General features: G+C 48.4%; 1 long non-coding RNA gene across 3 annotated transcripts; it reads left to right on the top strand.

Moving 5' to 3' along the window:
• The first annotated feature begins 1126 nt into the window (after positions 1–1126).
• LOC119060558 (uncharacterized) lies at positions 1127–9800 on the top strand. Of its 3 annotated transcripts, none has more exons than XR_005084605.2 (4): positions 1127–1348; positions 3351–3646; positions 3969–4108; positions 6828–9800. It is a non-coding gene; the product is annotated as an uncharacterized LOC119060558 (long non-coding RNA). The 3 variants fall into 3 exon arrangements; XR_008390860.1 differs by having other exon boundaries at positions 3370–3646; XR_005084604.2 differs by lacking the exon at positions 6828–9800 and having other exon boundaries at positions 3969–4487.
• The last annotated feature ends 10667 nt before the right edge of the window (positions 9801–20467 follow it).

The raw sequence follows: 20467 nt of genomic DNA on the forward strand, positions 1-20467 counted from the left end.
AGAATTCCCTTTGGGGAGTGAATCTGTTTATTTGTGAAAACATTGAGGAAACCGATTGGGGTGAGCTCCCTTGGTACAAGAATCCCCAAAGCCGAGGGTGGATCCCTGTTCTAGGCTGGGCACGCTGTTTGATCTTTTGAAATAAGTAACGAGGAAGAAGCGTCTGGACACTGGGAGATGTCAGCAGCCACTCAGATTATTCTCAGTATTAACTCCGAGTAATATTCAGCTAGTACTGTGTCACTTCAGGCCTCAGCTTGGGACATGTACCCCACTTTGATCTGTCTGAAGGCACTTCCCAACTTGGGTGAGGGAAGACCCAGAGAAGCTCCCCGCACCCCGCAAATGGATATCTGCTTCGAAGGCAGGAGTGGCATTTTAATAAAATCTTCTGGGGAAAAATACCATTAGAAGGATGATACCAGGTTATTACTACACACAGTCAGTTGAGGTAGCTTTAATGGGTCCCCCTTAGCTTTTCAAAGTGAATATTAAACAACAAGAATGGCCCAATTTTTGAATAACTATTACTTATAGGAATGTTCCAGTGTTCCATGTTTCATTTGTTTTAATAATGAAAAAATGTATCTTTCTTACAGAGGGAGAGAATAAAATCTATTTTCACCCTTTTCCTGAAAGATAGAGGAAAAACATTCTTTAAATGTATATTGAGTTTCAAGAGGTTCAGTCTGGAAATTAAAAAAAATACTAGGTATGTCTAACAGAGGGAATTTAATACAGGGTATTGTTCTAAAGATGTGATAAGGGCTGAACAAACAAAAACCAGAAGAAGGAGGTGTCAGGAAGAACAGAAGGAGACACCTGGGCACCCAGCGCTGCTGGTGTCCCTGGCAGGAGCCTCCTCATTGTCGCAGTGACGTCTGGGTCAGTCGAAGAGGTGCCTCCTTAGCTTAGGCTGGGACAGCTGACGTGGAACTATTTCTGCCGGGGTGGCTGGAACCACGAAGCACGCAACCCTTGCTGTCAAATTCCACCTGTCGGAGCGTTAGAGCAGGGAGCCTCCCACTTCCTTCCACCAGAGCCTCCCATTGGTGGAACTAACCCGGAAGCCAGTGGGTAAGGGCACCTGGGAATTGTAGTTTGCAGGTTCCTAGCTCGAGGCCTACGTAGCAGAGCACAGAAAGGCAGCTGCAAGCCTACAAATAAATAGGTAAATTATGGGCCCAGGCCCATCAAAGGGGGATTTCAAAAAGGGCCTCCTGGATCACCAGGGCTTCAAAGAAAGTGGTGGAATTTGAAAGGGAGACGGGCGATCAGTATATTGGCAAGAGCCGGAAGGATCGAGGATCAATGGGTTGGAGGATCCACAAACAGTCATGTAGGAGAGGTATGATCCCTTCCCACTATCTCTCTCTAGGGTAAACATTTTACTCATTTAGGAAACAGGTGAAGGGTTTTATTTTATTTATTTATCTTTAGAGAGAGGAGGAGGGAGAGAGAAATACAGGGAAGGAAACAACAATGTGTGAGGTACATTGATCAGTTGCCTCTCATGTGTCCCACACTGGGGACCAGGCCTGCAACCCAGGCATGTGCCCTTATGAAATCGAACCCGCACTTTTTGGTTCACAGGCTGCAGTCAATCTGCTGAGCAACATCAGCCAGGGCAGCGAAGGGTTTACGATCCAACTTCATGTCAGTGTGGGCTAAGACAGCTCATGAAGGCCCAGGACCTTTGAAGCAGAGACAGGATTCCATGGATGACTGAGTCCCTGGGAATGTGCCCGTGTTTTGGATGGAACTAGTGTTCTTTAGCTGTGTCTGTGCCTCCTAATGGCAGTCCGGTATAGATCTCCAGGGTTGGGGGGTCCAATTTACATCTAGGTTACAAGTAGAGTTTTTGCTTGGAATTAGAAGACTTAATTGGTGCCTCTGCTCTACCTCTTACTCGTTTTATGACCTTTGAAAGGAAACTTGTCAAAGTTACTTCCATCCTCCATTTAGCATCTCAGACTCCTCCTCTTGGAAATGGAGATGACAATGGTTGCTTTGCAGTGTCGTTCTGAGGATGCAATGAGATAATGAAAGCATAGCTTCTTTTTTTTCCTTTCCTGCAATTCCCTCCTCTTCCAGCTATACTTTGGGAATGTCTTCTCTGTCCCTCAGGGCCCAGCTCCCGTGTCACCTCCTCCAGGGAGACTGCCTAGCTCTCAGGCAGAATGAGACCAAATTTCTTCTGTGTTCCCACTGTCCTTTGTGCTTTCCTTTCTTGAATACCTCCTGGCAAAGTGTTTTAAGTGAAGCATTCAGTTTTATGCCTGGTCCCTGAGCTCACTTGAACTTATTAAAGGGGGTTAACTTTACTTTATTGGCAGGCTCATTCTTCTATCATAATAGAGTCCTTAACTGGGCACATGGCTATCCACAATAAAGACTTCATTTCTCAGCCATCCTTGCGGCAAACGTGGCTCTGTGGTCAAGTTGTGACCAACCGGATATGTATGACTGGGTGAGAGGGAGGCGGTCTGTCCCCTCTCCCCTTCCTCCTTCTCCTTTCCACTGGACAGGGCAGGGCAGTGAACCATTTTGAACCATGTGGATGAAGGCAACATCTCCTTTTAGTTTCCTGGTGCCGCCATAACAAAGTACCACAAACGTAGTGGCTTAAACAATAGAAATGTAATGTCTCAGAGTTCAGGTTGCCTGAAGTCCAAGATCAAGGTGTGAGAGGAGTTAGTTCCTTCTGAGGGCTGTGGAAAGAATCTTCCATGCCTCTCTCCCAAGCTGCCGGTGGCTTGCTGGCAAGCTTGGCATTCTTCGGCTTGTAGCAGTGGGACCCCAATCTTTACCTCTGTGACATTCTCTCCACATGCATCTCCATGCCAAATCTGTCCTTTGTAGAAGGACACCAGTCATATTGGATTAGGGACCCATGCTACTCCAGTATGACCTCATCTAAGCTTAACTAATTACATCTGCAACCATCCTGTTTCCAAAATCAGATCACATTCTGAGGTATTGGGGGTTAGAACTTCCATATATGAATCTGGGGGAAGACAGTGCAACCCTAACAACCTTGGTAGAGACTGTGCTGTACTGCTCAGGGTACTTTTCAGGACCAAAGAATGTAATTCCACAGCTGCCAGCCTCAGCTATCAGCCCTTGCTGAGAATTGCTCTCATTTGAAGAGAATCTTCTAGTTCAAGGTCACATCCCTCCCCAGGGGCAGCCAGTACCCCATGGCCAGTCTCTCTGTGTTTGTATAAGGCTTTACCTCAACTTGGGCAACTCTGAAAAGTCATTACAGCTTCGGGGCTCCTCTAGGGAATGGCTGAGGCCTTGGCCGTGACCACATCACAGCCCAACATCCACCCTTCTGTTCAATCCAGCAGGCACCCTTTTTCGTAGGTGTGAGCCCTGCATGCTAACGTCCATCTTGGAATCCTTCTGGGGGGTCTCAAACTGCAATATACCCTGAAGAACCCAAAGCAGAGAGGAGTCCTGTGCCCCCAACTCCAAGGAGCTTCCCTATTAGTCTTGCATCGTTTGCACCCGGATTGTGATAAGAGAACGGAATAAACTGCTCTTCACTCAAGGTGCTCCTATTTGCGGTCTCTGTCATCGCAGCAGGAAGTGTACCCGAAGCACCTGGGGAGGCTGCGGAGTGGCGATTTGCACTGAGCAGGTGATTACGCTCCCTGAGCTCAGATGGTCCATCTAGTCTGCAGTCTCCAGAATTCCCAGATATTGTGAACACAGTATAGGGGGTCGTGGCCTCCAGACATGTGCATCTCTAGGGACACTAACAAATACTTGTTCGGGGTTACATCCAAGACCTCTAACCTCCCTGCAGTGGTTGTGAGGGTTGCGAGGGTTGTGAGGCAGCCAGCTGGGCAGCACCTGCAGGTGGCATTTGGGATGCTCTGGTGCATGTGGGGGGCTCTCTGAACTAAGGGGACTTAGTTCCAGCTCTGAATGCCTCTCTTCCCACCTCTGTTATTTTTCAGGCTTCAACTGCCTCATCTCTAGCACAGAACTAAGCTATTTGAAAGTTTCTTGCTCCTCCTACATCAGAAAGTTGCACAAGGCCAAATTGAGCCCAGATGAAGGGCTTTGGAAGGTCAACAGCGCTGTCTAAACACATGAGGTGCGATTATCATGATTGGTATTGACATTAAAAGGCTGTTTTGGTCACAGGTTGTGCGAAGCAATGCTTGACAGATGGTATTCCCATAATGCTCCCAGAGGCCTTGTTACTGGGGGATTTTCCATTGAACGCAGTTCTCTTTCAAAGTTTTATTTTGAAACCAGAGAGCCAGTGAGGAGACTTGGTTAATCCTGGATGCAGCTGAGCAACTCGACTCACTGAGCATGGAGCAGGCCTTTTATCTCGACTTGGACCTTTTGTTGACTCGAGAAGAGAGGCTCTTTCAGCCTCTAAGACAGCTAGCTGGCCACGGTGGACCAAATGTGAGCTCCAGGCTTATCGCAGTCTCCAGACAGAGTTGAGCCAAACTCTCTGCCTTTGTCTCGATATGCATTCTTTGGGGTGGTGTGTGTGTGTGTGTGTGTGAGTGTATATGAGAGAAAGGGGGGAGGGGAAGGAGGAGAAATGGAAGTGGGAGGGGAACATAGCATACTGGAGCTGGAGGGGACCTTAGACCCATCTCATACAGTCTCTTTATATTTCCAGTCATGACACAAGGCTCAGAGAGGTTTAGCACATTGCCTACCATCACACAGCAAAATAGGGGACAGGTGCAGAGCACAGGATTTTTTAAACTTCTAGGCCAGAGCTGTTCCCCCTCCTCCTCCCCCCCCAGAGGCTGTTGACCAAGCTCTCTTACATGTTGACCACCACTGTCTCACAGACAGCACAGCTGGGGAGTGGGCGGAAGGATTGGACTTGTTTGCTTGGAGCCGATTTCACTTCTGATAGCTGGTTCCTCCCTCTGGTGTTGCTAGATCCTGGTTAGATTAGCTGTTGCTGGAAAGCAGCCAAGGGCCCTGACCCAGCTGACCCTGGCTGACCCCACTTTGAAACACAGTAGAAAGCCGATTGTGGTCTGGGGCACGGGCAGCACGACACCCTCTGGCCCTCCACAGGCTGCGCCGACCACTGCTGGAATCCCTCCATCAAAGGCCTTCTTTGGGGTTGCCTTTCTGCGAGTCCTCTATTTAAGATGTAAATACCCCTGAGAGCGGCCACCCTTTTCCATCTGACCTGCTATTGTTGCCCGAGTGTGTCTGGGATTGCAGAGCAGGTCCTGAGAGAGAACTGAGCTGAGCACATGTGGAGTGGGCTGAGGTGACAGGGAGAGCATAGAAGGCAGGGCCTGGGGCGTGGGAAACACATTTTTCTCATGCACAACTGTGGGGAGGGCTGGTGGGCCTGGTCCCTGCCTGGGGGAGGGGCGTTCGACTTTCTTGCCTGATAATCTCGACCTGATCGTAATTTCATGTAGACCATCTGGGAGGTCCAGGCTGTCCCCAGAGTTGGCTCCTCCCACAGGGAACTGGGCGGTGGCAGTGCTCCACACCTGAGAGCAGAGGCTACCGGGGTTCAAGGGCCCAGGCATAAGTCTCGCTGACATTTTTGGCCGTTTAGGGGATGTGGAAGGACTCTCGAGGGCCTTTCTTATGTTCAAGGCCTCAAGATGGCCTCAGAGAGAGAGCAGAAGGCAGGCCTAGTGCTTAGCGATGGCCGTGGGAGGGCTCGGGATGGGCCTACACAAAGGCAGGGGAGGCCTGTCTTCCTACTGGGATCTCCAGAGAAAGGAGAACCTTCTGACCTCTAGATACAGCCACTCTGCACATCCCCATTGGCTCTTCCTTCTTACCCCACGGATCAGCATTTCTTTGGGGAAAAAAGAACATTACAAAAATAAAGCCATAGAAATTATGGAAATGCATAAAGAAAAAAATAACCTATAATCCTACTATCCAGAGAAAATCACTGAGGGCATTTAGGCTTGTGTTCTCCCAGTATTTGCATGTGTGTACAATTATGCACACACACACATGCATGTGTATATATATATATGCACGAGTGCATACATGTACATGCTTGCGCATACATATCTATGTGCATATGCATGTGGGTACATGTGCAAACACATATAAGTGCATGAGGGTGTGTATGCATGCACACATGTGCACATACACACACACATGCATGTGCGCATAGGTTCCTATAAAACAGCCCTGTTCCCTGTCTGATGGTCTGATGTCTGAACCTCCTTCCTGACAGTCTGAAGAGCCAGTTGAGAAGATCTGAGGGAAGACAAGGGAGCATTACAAAGGTGCGGGCAGAGCTGAGGAACGAACATGCCATTGCGAGGCCCTCTGAGGCTAGCTAGCAACTGGAAGGGCTTACCTCCCCCAAGGCTGCCAGGGAAGCGAAGCTTTTCAATTTGGAGGAGCTGTAGCCGTGGGGAGGGCTACAGGGCAGGGTCCGTGGCCAGGAAAGGATGGATCAGAAACTGCCAGCAGCGGGACACTTACCCTCTGACCCTTGCTGCTGCCTCCCATTGGCTGTGCCCAATTGAAGGCCAGAGGTCACAGGGGCCCTGATGTGGCCCACAGGGGATAGCTTTCCCGGACCAGAGAAAGAACAGAATGGATTGGTCCTGTGGGGGAAGGTAAGGCAAACAGATAGACAACAGAAACATCTTTCCCAGGAGAGGAGTGAGTGAGGGGCCGGAGAGAGGCTGATTCTGATGGTTGGAGTTATTTCACAAGTAGGTAAAATCAGGCAGGATGGAGAAAAAGCCCCTCCCCCGGCCTCCCCTCATCTGTTTGTCTATCTCTTTATCTCTCTGTCTGTCTATGTATCTATCATGTACCCTGTCTCTGAATTCTTCTAGGAGAAAATCGGGGGCAGTAGGAAGGAGCAGCTACGTGCAGGCTGTGGGTCCAGACACCTGAGCTGGAGCACCAGGTGGACCACTCAACAGCGGCGGGAGTTACCGAACCTCTCAGAGGATCTGTTTCCTCATCTCTCCATGGGACCAGCGGTCATTGTGAGGATTAGATGAGTGAATGCCAATGTGTAGTGTTTAGAACAGTGCCTGGCACATAGTAGGTGCTCAGGAACTTTATAGCCATGCCAACAATTCATTGCAGTAGGAACTAGTGAATAGTTGGGCAACACTTTCTGGTCACCAGGTCATGAGCTGGGGCTGGGACCAGCTTGCTCCTCCCTCTCTGATGGCTCACCCCAGGGTAGGTTTAGCTTCCCCAGTCAGGGTCCCAGGAGTGACCCTCCCAATGATCTGTCTGGGCACTTTTCTCCTAGTTCAAGCCTTTGAAGAAGAAAATCCTCCTGGGGAGGGAGCCCTTCTCACTGAGGTGCTAAGAATTTATCAGATTTTGGCAGGAAGGGAGGAGACATTTAGTGGCTCTGACCTGAAAGGAGAGAAAAAAGAAGGGAAGGGAGAAAGAGGAGAAGCAAAGTGCTGCAAAAGGCGCAAAGGGAATTCGTGAGACACAAAGACCAGCCCCTGCCCCCTCCTCCCCCTGCCCCCCACCCCCGCAGGCATGTGCTCCATCTTCCCTCAATTGTAGCCAGGTCAGTGGAGTCAGCCAGGCCGACCTCAGTTTCCATGCCTGTAAAATGGGAATAATAACCTCTCGATTCAGGGAGATTAAATGCAACACAATAATGTATCTGTAGAGCCTGTCGGAGCGCCTGGCACGAAACCTGAAAGCAGCATATGGTCCCGAAAAACAAAACCAAGGGACGTTTCTCCAAAGAAGACATGTAAATGGCTAATAAACACATGAGAAGATGCTCGACATCACTAATCATTAGGAAAATGCAAATCAGAACCACAATATCACCTCATACCCATTAGGATGGCTGCTTTTTAAAAACCAGAAAATAATAAGTGTTGGCAACAATGTGGAGAAAGTGGATCCTGTGTGCGCTGCCGGCAGGAACGTAAAACGGCGCAGCCCCTGTGGAAAGCAGTGTGGCGTGTCCCTGAAAACATTAAACAGAGAATTAGCATGTTAGGCAATGATCCTGCAATTCCGTTTCTGGGTACATACCCGGAAGAAATGAGAGCAGGAACGTGAAGAGATATTTGCACACTCATGCTCGTGGTGGCATTATTCACAGCAGCCAAAAGGTGGAAGCAACCAAGTGTCCACTGATGGACAATGGAAAAGCACAATGTGGTGTATACACACCGTGGGACATTACTGAGCCGCAGAGAGGAAGAGTCTGACAAAAGCTATAGCAGGGATGAGCCTCGAAGACGTTATGGAAGTGAAATCAGCCAGTTAAAATCATCAGGGTAGAATGGAGGTTTGTGGGGGGCTTTGCAGGGGGCAGTAGGGAGCCAGTGTTCAGTGGGCACAGGGCTTCGTTTGGGGAAGATGAGCAGCTCCTGGAGATGGGCTGCAGAACATTGGCCATGGACTCGCTGCCACAGGACCGAGCACCGCAGATGATTAAAACGGTGCATTTTATACCACGTGTATTTTGTCACAAAAAAGGAACAAAACAAAATGAAACCAAGGAGCTCATAAAAACAATAGTATTATTAACCACAATTACCATCATGAAAGTAGGTTCTGTTTATTTTCCTGACACTCTTTTCCTCTGGAGCCCAGCACTGTGCCTGGCTCTCAAGACAGGAAATCTTCACACAAAACAAACCCCAAAAACACGAACTGGAGGGATAAAACCGCAGGCTGGTTGTAAGATCTCCTCCTCTCTGTCTTCCTTTTCCATTTCCTTCTGGGAGAGAGGTCCTGCGTCTTCTCACCGTTTTATTTCCAGGGCCGAGGACAGTGCCAGCTTATTAGAGGGTTTTTTGTTTGTTTGTTTGTTTTGTTTTCCAATGACTAAATGACAAAGGCTATTCTCAGGAAAACTTGCCTCGGTATCGATTTGGATTATATCAACACTGGGGAGCAATGGAGAAGTGAATAGGAAAGACAGCTCCTCTCTCCTAGGGGTGGGGGTCACAGCTATCTCCATGTGTAGGGATACAGCCCATTAGGTGAAACTCGGCAGCTTTGGAGCCAGGACTTGGTGAGAGGTCGGCAAGATTCTCACCCCTTTCTAGAAATGCTGAGTCCTTATTCACTAACCAGAAAAGCAGACAAGTGTCCTCTCCAGGATCCAAGTCACTTCCAAAAGGACTGATTTCATTTCCTTTGAGTTACATAAGAGGCTTTCCTGGCCCTTCATCTTATTGATTGAACATTCCTTTGAAATGTTCTAATTCTGGGATACACAAGAGTCACTTCTTGGTAGAGCAAGATTTATGTCAGGGTTTAAGACCTGGTGTGTTAAAACCTTTGGGGACTGGAATGAAAGACCTGTTTGCCTGTTTGGCTTGTTCTCACAGAGTATTTGGAGCCACTGGGGCTCTTTCTCATCTTACAGACCGTGCGCCTCATCTTTGGAGTGAAAGCAGAAGCAAGAAGACAGAACTGCGCTCTTTGACCCAATTGACCAGGGCAGCAGGTGGGCTTCTTGTCACCTCACTTCAGCCTTCAGAGGACCTGTGCACGGTCACGCCAACTCTCACTACCATCCTAGGCACACCAGGCTGGCCAATTGTGTTAGTTAGCTTTTGCTATGTAACAAATGCCCCCAAAAGTTGGTGGTTTAAAACCACAGCTATTTATTTAGCTCTTGAGACTCAGTGTGACTGGTTATTTCTCTGGGCCAGGTAGGACTTAGGGCTGCTGGGTTTATGCATCTGTGGTCAGCTGCTGGGTGGCTTGGGGGCTAGCCAGTCTAGGACAGCTGCAGCTGGGTTGGCCCCCCTCTGGTCTATGCAGCCTCCCACCCTCCAACAGGCTTGCCCAGTCTAGGCCTTTTCCTGGCCCTAGGCAGTGGCCCAAGGCCTCGAGAGAGAGAGAGAGAGAGAGAGAGAGAGAGAGAAGCAGTGAAAAAGGCCCCTTGAAGTCCAGGCTTGGAACTGGCCAGTCATCACTTCCACTGCCTCTTATGGGCCGCGCAAATCATAAAGCCAACCCCGATTCAGGGAGGGAGGAGGTTGATTGGAGGAGGAGAAAGAGTGCTGGACTCAGCTTGTGCATCTGCAAGCTGGACACAATAATGCAATAGTACGGCTCTTCTAGACGTCATCAGGCAGCATGCGGGTGCTGCTCTTGCACTTGTCAGTTCATTCATTCACTCATTCATTTACCTGTAGCAAGTGTTTCTTAGCAGTTCCAATATGAGGGATGAGGGGCTACCAACATGCCTATGGAGGAACTGCTGCCCCAACAGTAAAAAATAACAATCTCCTCCTCTAATCGAGCTCTTATATGTGCCAGACACAGGTTATTGTTACAGAATCCTCACCAAATTGTGTTTGTTAGGTATTATTTCCATTTTGTAGACACAGGAATTTCTCCAGGCCCAGAGAAATTCAGCAAATTTGCCCAACATCGCAGGGCTGGCAATGGAAGGCTTCAGAGCTTCTGTTCTCAATACCCATGGCCTCACCTATATTGGACTCCCTCTGTGCTGTATTTCTTTCAACTTTGGCTGGCTTGTCCTAGGCAGAGGCAGCCAGATGCTAAGGAACGTCACAGTCAAGTGGAGATCTGAAACAGCAGGTAGGTCCATGACCTGAGCAGCACGGTGAGAGCCACTGGGACATTTTATATAAAAATGCTGGGGCCCCAAACTCCGTGGATAATTGCTGTGTCTTGCTGTGGCCGGACATAGGCAGAGAAAACTAATCCCTGTCTCCTGTCTCCTGTCTCCTGTCTCCTTGCCTCTCGTCACCAACTGCCTGGGCCACTGTCCCTGTCCATTCTTTGTCAGCATGGGGATCTAGTCCCTCAGGCCAGGGCCCACTCATCACCTGTTGTCTGCCTGATTTGATGGCAACCCGAGAAGGCCAGAGGTGAGAAGCGGAGTGCAAGGCAGGAAGGGAACTGCTGTATGAACATACCCCAGGGACACGTTAATTTCTCTACATGTTCTTCTGGCATAATGAAGGCGCCCAGAGTCCAATCAGCTGCCCTTTTGAAAGAACACTGAGGCGGCTGCTCTTTTTGAAAGAGCGGGAGGCCAAGCTGAAGCCAGGCTGGGATTCTTTGTTCTGCCCTTTCTCTGGCTCTTCGTTTTGGCTCGCAGTCCTCTTCTGATTTGGAGGCTGAAATCGCCACGCATTCCATTAGAAAAGGGAGACTGAGAGGCTGCAGCAACTGTGCTGTGGTTTTACAAGCAGCTTTCACACACGTACCCTTTAAAAAAATACGACACCATCCCTCTGAGGAAAGGTATCATCATTCCCATTTTACAGATGGGGAAACTGAGGCCCAGAGAGGCTGTGTAATGGGGCGGGGGAAGTGTGCAGGATAAGGGGTTGGGAGATTGGGACCCTAACGTTAGTTTTCTTATCTATAAAAAGAGAAGGGTTGGGAAGGGTTTAGGGGTCAGGGGCGGGGTGATAAAGGTGAAGGGGTTGAGAAGTACAGACTGGTGGTTACAGAATAGTTATGGGGATACAAAAGTACAGCATAGAGAATATAGTCAATGATGTCGCAAAAACTATGTACGGTGCCAGGTGGGTGCTGAAAATATGTCTGACCACGATGCTGTACCACTGAAACTAATACAAAATAATTCCAATTGTAAAATATAATTGAAATAAAAATTTGTTTGAAAGGGAAGGGTTGGCCACTTGCGGGCCTAATAGTCAATGAATTTCTGCCAAATCGCTTCTTGATAAACAGTTTTGGCTGCTTGCCTTCTGCCTGTCCACACCTCCTAAATCTCCCCCGAATTTCTCCACCCCGTCTCCACTCTGCCAAGTTCTTTTTCTTGGTATTTTGTGCCTTGGCTCGCCCTGAAGGGAACTAGACTTCTCTGGACGCCGTTTGGTGGAGTTTTCAGTGGGCAGAGGCTCAGCCGCTTGGTGGCGCTGTGGGAACAGGTTTGCTCTCATAAAGCCACCTGGATATTTCTCCAGGGGAACTTCAGGTTCAATGGCAGGGACACCAGAAATGGTGTTTGGGGGAAGCAGCGTGGTTCATACCTGTGCGTGTGGACAGTCGGGGCTCTGAGTTCAGAGGTTTCAGGAATCCCGAGTGAAGTGCTTGTACTGGAGGGACCCAGCAGAGACAGATCTGGCAGGGCACCCCATGCACCCAAATTCCTGGAACTTTCTGTCCTGCCGGGGAGACCGTCAGTCTCTCTCCTCCCCGTGCAGAACATGCAATTTCTTTCTGGAGCCATTAGGTATGCAGTCAAGTGACGGCTATCTTTCAAAGAGCCGACTTTCTGTGACTTTCAAAGAACTGCTGTTTGTGAGATGTGGTGTTGCCTGCAAAAAGGTCGTGGTGCCGCCGAAAAGAACCCGCGTTGGAGTCCTCGCTCCCCGTTTGGGAGCTGTGAGACCTCAGGGCAGGCACCCGGAGTCTGAGCGCCTCAGGTGGAAAGTGAGGAGCATGAAAGGAGCTAATCCCAGGTTAAGATGCCATCATGGGGATTAGAAGAGCCCACGTCTGTGAAAGCGTTTTGTAAACTGTGAAGCATGACACCGATGGAAGGTATTGGAAACTTCCCGAGGGCAGAGGACGGTCTTACACTGTTTAACACTGTGTATCCACCCCCGGTCCTTACGCCGTAACTGCATCTCATCGATGCTCGAGTCACGTTTGTTGGATGAATGGATGAACAGGTGGGTGCAGCGACCATAAAGTGGAGGGCAGACTGAAAACGAGCCTGTGAAAGGAAGGGTTTCAGAGGACGAGGCTGGAGAGGGAGCAGGAGAACCGGGCCCTTGAGAGGAATCTGGGGCACGTGCCTCCTCTGCCAGGAAGGCAGCTCACTGTCCCTCCCCAGCTGGCCGCCGGGCAGCCTGGCTCCACTTGTGCCCGGCTGCCAGACCCCGGGCCATTCGAGGCCCATGTGACTGACTGTTCCAGAGCAGGTGAGCCAAGAGCTTCTGCCGTCAAGGGCAGGCCGGTGACACGCCTGGAATGCACACCCTCTGGTGCCTGCTTTTAGAGCCTAAGTCCCTGGTGACAGTAAACACAACAGGTACAGGGCCTGACACTGAAGCTGCCGCCAGTCTTGGTAGGGTGGGAGGAGGGACCTGCATCTCATGGCTGGAAACACAAATAAAAGGAGGACGGGTAAATATAGGCCCTTATGTTGGAAATCTAGATCTCAAGCCTATTTTTCCCTGACCTCATTTTTTTTTTTGTTTGGGTCAGAATTACTTGGGAACTTATATTTGCTTTACATGGTTATTGACCTGGTAGTGTTTATATGTCATAGATCTGCTAGATTAAATCTAATAATATTATTATTTAAACAGTAATAATAGCAGCTACCATTATATCTGTGCTTATCACATCGCTATGTAGCTACTATGCTGAATACTTCGTAGACATTATCTTATTTAGTCTTATAAGGTAAGTATTAACCCTGTGAGGTCATATCACACAACTCTGTAAGGAGAAGTATGATACCCATTTTACAGAGAAGGAAACTGAGGTTTAATCTTTAATTAGTCATTAGCGTTTTAGAGCTAGCAGATAAAAGAGCTGGAACTCAAACTACTCATTCATCTATTTATTCATTCATAAATAATTGTTTGAGAACCTATTATATACCAGGTGCTGAGGATCCATGAGTGAATCATATAGATAAAAACTCCTGCTTTGTCCAGGCAAAAACAACAAATAAGTATAATATATTACATGCTGGCAAATGCAATGGTGAAGAATAGAGCAGGGGGAGGGGGTAAGGAGCACCAGTGGTGGGCAGGGGAGGGTGGGTGGGCTGCAGCTTAGAACAGGATGGCCCAGAAAGACCCCGCAGATGAGGTGACGCCTGTCCTGAGCCAGGAGCTGGTGATGCTGGGTGGCTGAGCTACGTGCGTCAGAGGGTAGAACTGTGATGCATTTGAACTTTGCCCAGTGGGGCAAACTGAAAAATTGGGAGGCCAAGGAAGATTTCTATGGACTCACCTTTCCCTTAAGTTTATTCTCCCTTTCCTGAACTATGCATATTCGGAGTAAAAAGTAAGAAAGTAAACTTAGTGAGGACGTGAAGGCAGTAACATTTATTCGTCCATCCCTAATCCATCCATCCATTTAATGTTTACACGGCCCCCATCACAAACCAGATGGATCTCAAAGGAGAATCAGATCTGGGCCCATCCTGACGGGCACAGTAGCCTCTAGACTTGTGGCCATTGAGCCACGAATGGGACGGGGGAACCAAAATTTTAATTTTGTGCAATTAACAAAATTTTAAATTAAGAAACTGTGGAGCAGTGCAAAAATAGTTTTCAGTTAACTACAACTTCATTGTTTTAATAGGGTTAAATTTCAGTTTACCTATTAAAAACTTAACTGTGACTGCGATTTATTATTTATTATTATTATTAATCATCATCCAAGAATACATTTATTGATTTGTGAGAGAGAGAGAGAGAGAGAGAGACACCAGTTGGTTGCCTCCTGTAGGCTCCTGCTGGGGGTCGAACCCACAACTTAGGTGTGTGCCCTGACAGGGAATCGAACCCTCAATACTTGATGTATGGGACGATGCGCCAACCAACTGAGCCACCTGGACCAGGAGGAACTGCGATTTATTTTAATGGTAAAATACACAACAGTGTTTGAAGACAGAAGAATGTAAAATATGCCCTCAGTGGATTTTTATATTGATTGCATATTGAAATGGTAATATTTTGGACATCCTAGGTTACATAAAATGCATATTAAAATTAATTTAGTTTTTTATTTGTTCTTAATGCGGCTGCTAGAAACGTTAGAGAGACATAGGTAGCTCACGTCACACTTCAGTGGACAGTACTGTGTTAGAGCTGACCATCTTGGGCTCTCAGACAACTGGACAGAGCTGGGCACATGGTCAAATAGTTGTAATACCACAGGGACAGAGAACTGAGCCTGCAGTTCTGAGATCAAAGGAAAGATGACATCTTGAGCTAGGTCTCCACAATGGTAGGAATCTGTCACCTGCAGGACAGGATACGGGGCATCCCAGGTACTGGGCACGGCGTGTGCAAAGGCGGCGCGGCCTGCAGCACTGAGAAGTGCCGTGGAACGCAGGGTGCATGGTGGGAGGCGGTGGTGTGGGCACACACCGTTAGGGTCTGACCATGCAGGGAAAGAGGAACCAGCGTTACTCAGGGAGAGGAAGTCACAGCTGAGTGCCAGCCACTGTGCCCGATGCTTTCTCCTACATCAGCTCATTCACTGGCTCCACACATACTTGTTGAGTGCCTGCTATGCGCTAGGTACTGTTCTCGGTGCTGAGTATACAGCAGGGTGCAAGACAGAGACCCTGCCCTTGCAGAGCTGATGCGTACCTCAGGACAAGTAGGAAAGAGCAAACACAGGTGGGAGAGGTTCAGTGACTTGGGCAAAGTGACACAGTTGGGGACCGCTCAAGGCAGGATTCTGATCCAGGTCTTTCTGATGCTAATGTCACTGCTCCCACGCTAATGTTAATGCTACTATTATCTCACCAAGCTGTGTCAGGCTAAGGAGTTTGGGCTTTGTCCTGAAGGTCACAGGAGGTCGGCAGAATCTTGGAGGAGGGAGACATGGGGTCAGATGTGTGTTTTAGGAACAAACTCCGGTGACTGCACGGAGGAAGGACCACGCTGAGGAGACTGACCACAGTGCGGCAGCTGCTGCTTCCTAGTTGTGGCTGCCTCTCCTTGGCCTGTGTCTTGTCCCCTTCCTACTCCCCCCAAATTGCATCCTTCTCTTCCCAAGTCTATTTTCAATACAGTGGCTAGAGGGAGACTCTTCCAACTCAAGTCTGATTGTGTCACTGCTCTGATCAGAATTGGCCAATGGCTCCTGCCTGACTCCAAACAAAACCCACAGTTCTTACGTCATTACACAGAGCTCTACAGGATTCGGTCTTTAGTTAACTCTCTGGCTTCCACTCCTACTGCTCTCCTGTTTCACTCCACTCACAATGAGCTCCTTACCATTTTGGTAATCTGCCAAGAATATTCCTGCCCCAGGGCCTTTGCACTTACTATTCCCTGTGCCTGGGAGGCTCTTCCCTGGGTATCCTACTGTCCCCCAGATGTCCAGATTGTACACTCCCTGGCTTCCCTGGGGGCCTCTGCTCAAATGTCACGTTATCATCAGAAAGCCTTCTCCTTGCTACCATCATCAGACCCTACCTCCTTAACCCCGATTTTTTCTTCCTGCCAGCCCTCACTGTGACCTGACCTTTAATACATACATTTGCCCATGGTCAATGGTCTATCTGGACACCTAATGAAGGCAGGGATGTCATTTTTATTCACTTCTGTATCCCCAGTCCCTACTGATAGATTCAAGATGGGTCCATGGTAAGCGCTCGGCTAATACGGTTGAATGTGTCCATTCACGCAGCAAAATGTGGGAGCTCTTTACACCTCCACCCACCCTGCCCGGAACCCCTCAGGTGACGTCAGTGGAACCCAACGGCAATTCCACTGTAGCCAATCAGAGATGTTCCCCCCCGCCCCCGCCCCACCCAAGCACGCACTTCTGCATGTGACATACTTACTTTCTGGTGGCCGCCCTTTCCAGGGAGCCGAGGTGTTGTTTTTCCTTGTTGAGGGGGAGTTCCCCGCACTTCGCACTTCGGGTTCCCCCCCCCCAGCAGAACCTTCCCACGAATCCCCTGCTGCTCCCCTCCCCCACCCCACCCCAGGAAGAAGCTATCTTGTTTTCCAGTGTAAAGTTAAGCCAGAGGACACAAAGCAAACGGAACTGATGCCGATTGCCCTGTTTCCCCGTCCTCAGCACACACGTACAAAGAAGGGGGAAGAGAAGGCACGCGTGAGGAATGTAAAACCGAAATCGGCAAAAACGGTCAAAATTGCCAGTGCTGGAGGGTCACCGTAGGTCACCTTGCCTGATGACATCGCCCCACAGAGAGGCAAAGGCACCTGCCCCAGGTAGCACCACTGGATACAGCGGGGCCTAGAAGACCTGTCCTTGACCCCCTACTGTGGTGGAGGCTCAAACCGAAGCTCTCCCCAAACAGGAGGCTTCTGCCCTCTTAGTCACCAGATGGGTGAGAAAAGTGGGGAGGAAGGTCTCCGTCTGGGTTGCCTCCGTGGAAGCCTTGTAATACCCCCCAGTTCTGTTCATAATTCTCCTTCCTGATGCCGTCTATCAATCCCCATGAAAAGGGCTTGCCTTGTATCCTTTTAAACACAGAACAGAATACCGCTGGGAAGGTGGCAAATAATATTAACAGCAACATTTGTTAGGATCTAGTGCCCATCTCAAGCTGTTTTTAGTACATTCGTTGCATTAACTCAGTGGGTCCTCAAGAGAAACCCTTTGAGCTGGGTATTATTAATGTCCCCATTTTAAAGATGACAAAACTGAGAAACAAAGAGGAAGATGCCCAAGAACGCACAGCTTAAAAATGATAGAACCAGGGTTTGGACCCAGTGGTTTTGTTCTGGAATCTCTGCTCTCAACCATTATCCTTACTATTTCTCTGGCCACTTAGCATGGGAAGATGCATAGCTTTCTCTTTTGATTTGTAGGTGAATTTAAGTTTTTAGTTTAGGTATCTATTTCACACTCAAACAGCCTGGGTGCTCCCAAGAAGTTTGGTGGCCAGAGGTCAGGTGAATGCTGTGCGTTGTTTATTGCCCACAGGCTGGAGCTGCATGAGGATGAGACCATGCCTGTCTTGCCTAGCACATCCTCAGCCCCAGAGAGCGGGTGTGTAGTGAGAGGTATCGTCAAATGAGGACATGTGTTTCTTACTGTTTTATGGCTATTGAATACTCTTCTTGGTCTCTGATACACGTACCTGAGGAAAACATAAAAGAAAAAGCTCTGGCTGCAAACAATCTGCTTTCTCCTTAAATGAGCAAGTAGACGGTGAACATAAAAGTGGAATTTTTGGTTTCAGTGATTCAGAGGGTTGCTGTAATTTTCAATTTTACTTTTCATATGGAAATATGACTCAGCCTAAGCTGTGTGTATTAGTGAGGGCGGTGCTTGATGCTGTAACAAAAACACCTTCTAATTTCTGGGGCTTAACACAGTACAAGTTTATTTCTCACTCTGGCACCAGTCCAGTGTCCTAATCAGAGGGGACTTTGTTCCTCAGGGTGATGCAGGGACCCAGGCTGCTTCTGTCTAGTGAGTCTAACCATCCTTTGGGACCTTGGAACCCTCTGCTTCCAGGCAGGCAAAATGGGGAAGGCAGACCAATTTTTAAACGTCCTAGCCTGGGTCCATCACTTTTGCTCATGTTCCGTTAGAGAGAGCTAGACACGTGGCCATGCTTGGATGCAAGGGAGGCTGGGAAGTATAGCACCGGCTGAGCAGCTGCCCCTCTCAAAGGAGCAGCATGAATTTCTGGTGGACAGCCTGCAATCTTTTGCCACAGTGAAAGACAAGCTCTTCCTAGGTTGCTCTGTAAGGCAACATGTCTACATACTTAAGGTAGAAGTGTCACAATCTTTGGTAACTTTCGGAAGCCGCATATAGAAAAATGGAAGACTAGTGTCAGCCAAAGCACATAGGCAATCACTGACGTGAGCTGGGATGTCAGGCAGCTTGGGACGGAGGTGTGATCAGAACCTTTGAGTCAGAGACTTGGCTTTGAGCTCTGATTCAGGGAGTTACTAGCTGCCCGGTGATCACCAGCAACTTAACTTGAGGCTCTGTTCTCAACAGCCAAACAGGGTCATAACACCCCAATGGCAGTTTCAGGATGATTAGAAGTAATACACGTAAAGGTCCTGGAAGACAGTAGATAGTAGATGAGTGATAACTGGCATTACTATTACTGGTTTTCTGAGCAAAGATTTCTCAAGAAAGCAAACATAGCTTTTTTCTTTTATTTTTTAATTTAAAAAGAGTTTATTTATTTTTAGAGAGAAGGGGAGAGAGGGAAGAAAGAGTGGGAGAGAAACATCAGCGTGTGAGAGAAACATCAACTGGTTGCCTCTTGTACGCCCCCGACAGGGGACCTGGCCAGCAACCCAGGCATGTGCCCTGACCAGGATTCCAGCCGGTGACCTTTTGGTTGGCAGGCCAATGCTCAACTCACTGAGCCTCACCGGCCAGGGCATCCTCTTTCTTTTAAATTGCTTTGGAAATAGAAAGTGTAATAAGCCTTATGTAGTATATGTTGTGGGACCATGCAGATGTCATGCTTATAACTGCAGGTGTTATAACTCTCCTATATCCAGAATGAAGCCAGAAACCAGCCTAAACAAGCAGTGTGATTAAACTGCTCATAATTGCCCGAATTCTACTAGGAACCCTGGAGGGTGAAAAATAAATATAACAGCCATGATTTCTTGAGTGTGTATATTATATTCCTTAAAGCTCACACCAACCCTATGAGACATGTTATTGTTACCACCACTAATACCATCTGTGTTATCACCATCACCAATTTGCAGATGAGAGAACCAGGGTGTAGAAGGGGAAAAGAATTGCCTAGGACCGTCAATTACTAGTGGTAGAACAGGGATTTGAACCCAAGCAGTCTGACTCCAGAATGCAAGCTCTATCTAAATCCAGGAGTCTGGGATTGGAGGAAAAGCTTTATCTATGGAAAACGCTTGAATACAATGCCTGATACCATTGTGCCGGTGTGTGCGGAGGAACTCCCAGTGCTTGGGCAGGGGCAGGACTGTGTGCCAGGCATTGTACTGGGCGTTTCCATCCTTCCCTTATAAGGAGAGGCAGCACGGTGCCTGTGGAAGGAGCAGAGCTGGCGGTTTGGGACTGGACAGGTAGGGTTTAAAGCCAGGTGCTGCTATTTACAACCTGCGTAATCTCAGGCAAGTTACTTAACCTCTCTGGTACGGTTTTCTCCATTCAAAACGGGGATCACAACCACTCTAAGGGGTTTACTGTCATAAAATGGTACTGAACTGTGGTTGGTACTATTCACTCAACAAATGCTGATGAAGCCCCATGCCCTCCTGAGCAACATTATCAGCCAGAATAAGCTAGGCTACGTTGCCATAGCAAACAACCCCCCAAATCTCACTCACACTACTTTCCCAATGCAGGTTGGCTGGGACTGCTCCGCCACCTTTACAGAGACCTGCACCGGCGGAGGCTCCATCTCCGTATTTCCATGGTTGTCAAGGCAGGATGGCCAAGACGGTACTTTCAGAATTGTCAAGACATGGCAATTTGCCCAAAGGATCTTAAAAGTTTCTACTTGAAAGCAATACTCTTACTCCATCACCCCAAACAAGGCATATGGCCACATCTCATTTCAAGAGGTTGGGATTGTAGATTCCTACCACATCCTAGGGAAGGGAAAGAACCAGAAATTATGTGGTGAACAGGTTTAATGACCACAACAGACATAACCTATTTACCTGTACAACAGATTAGTAATCCATAATTTAAGAAGAGGAAACTGAAGCTCTGGAAGGTTCCGTGATTTGACGAAGGTCACACAACCTATTCACTGGAGAACCAGGCTCAACCCTTATGTTACTCACTCTGAGTCTTTATTCTACATGCACAAGGCCTA

The sequence above is a fragment of the Artibeus jamaicensis genome, unplaced genomic scaffold (genome assembly GCF_021234435.1).
Source record: "Artibeus jamaicensis isolate MK-2021 breed Jamaican fruit bat unplaced genomic scaffold, CSHL_Jam_final contig_233, whole genome shotgun sequence".
Classification (NCBI taxonomy): Eukaryota; Metazoa; Chordata; class Mammalia; order Chiroptera; family Phyllostomidae; genus Artibeus; species Artibeus jamaicensis.